Source organism: Grammomys surdaster, unplaced genomic scaffold (genome assembly GCF_004785775.1).
Source record: "Grammomys surdaster isolate TR1022 unplaced genomic scaffold, NIH_TR_1.0 126086, whole genome shotgun sequence".
NCBI lineage: Eukaryota > Metazoa > Chordata > Mammalia > Rodentia > Muridae > Grammomys > Grammomys surdaster.
Genome location: NW_021620894.1, coordinates 400,220 through 401,472, shown reverse-complemented (window position 1 = coordinate 401,472; position 1,253 = coordinate 400,220). Strand labels below are relative to the sequence as shown.

General features: G+C 50.0%; 1 protein-coding gene across 4 annotated transcripts in view; it reads left to right on the top strand.

The window, feature by feature from the left end:
* The window catches only part of Pknox2 (PBX/knotted 1 homeobox 2), a 273,157-nt gene that overhangs the window by 174,903 nt on the left and 97,001 nt on the right, over window positions 1-1,253 (top strand). For 3 of the 4 annotated variants that reach the window (XM_028755806.1, XM_028755808.1, XM_028755809.1), the window contains one exon: window positions 1,077-1,181. The exons of the other annotated variant lie outside the window; for it this stretch is intronic. The gene's annotated coding sequence lies outside the window, so the exon portion shown is untranslated. The remainder of the gene's footprint in view (window positions 1-1,076; window positions 1,182-1,253) is intronic. 4 annotated transcript variants of the gene reach the window in all.

Here is a 1,253-nt window from a genome sequence, read left to right as displayed (position 1 = left end):
AGAGAGAGAGAGAGAGAGAGAGAGAGAGAGAGAGAGAGAGAGAGAGAAAGCCAGGCCTTGTTGTTCAGGCAGATGTCTAGTTTCTATTTCTCTGCTGCAACCCCAACCTGGGCTGCTTGTCTCTCTCCTGCTGTCATGCCACTGGTTAACTACATTTGTTACTGAGGTGCAAATGTGTTTTTACTAAGTTGGTGTTAACTAGGAAGGGGCTGCTGATGTCACAGATGCATGTGCCTCATGGACAGGGACAGGGCTCTTGGCTGGGGCACTGCCCACTGCTGCCCTGGAAGTGCAATTAAGAGTAGCCCCTGCTCTATCCCGGCTCCTGGCAGAGCCTTCTTGGAGTCAAATTAGCAACTCCTCCGTAGGAGAAGGGGATGCAATGGTTGGGAAGGATCTGTCAAGACAAAATGGCAAAGCTGACCACCAAGACTCTGCCTTGGACGCTGCCTCGGACATGGTTCGTTTCAAATATTGCGAAAATTAATTCACAGAGTTAATTCACTTGAACCTAAAAATAACTTTTAAAGGCAGGCAGCCAAAGTTCCTTTTAAGCATCGGGTTGTCTTTCTTTGGTTCTAGTCTCTTCCCCTACTGACTTTTCCTCCCCACTTCCCTCTTTCCCTCAGCCCCTCCTGTCTTAACCCAACTGTTGTCGCTTCAAATCCTGGCCGAAGCCTGTCAGTCACCACCTGGACCCTGTTCCATCTTCCTCTGATTTCCCATCTTACAAGGTGTTGAGTAACTCTACCAGTGTCCAGATTCACTGCTAGAGCCCTTTCCACCGAGGAACAGAAGGTTGTAGTCCACCTGAGGTCAGGAAACCAGAAAGACAACCACAGGGCAAGTCTAACAGTGACAAAAAGTACGGAGTCTGTAGAGATTTGGTCAGGGCTCAGTAACCATACTGAGGAGAGAGAGTAGAGCAAGAATCACACAGGGATCATCTGCAGAGGAACTACATCCACCATTTCTATAATAGGGCATGACCTGGGGAGGAGAAACTGGGGTGACTGAGCCCAGTCCTCTGTGTGTTGATGCCCCTCCTGAGACCCGCTGTCCCCTTCCTTCTGCAGGTACTCACTGTGTCGCTGACTAGAAGTGTTTCTGGTCCAGCTGGACGTGAGAAGAGGGGGCAAACCCCCTGAAGACCATCCCAGAAGCGGTGGAATCATCCAACAGTAAGGCGTGCTTTTCTGTCCTTTGACACACACACACACACACACACACACACACACACACACACACACACA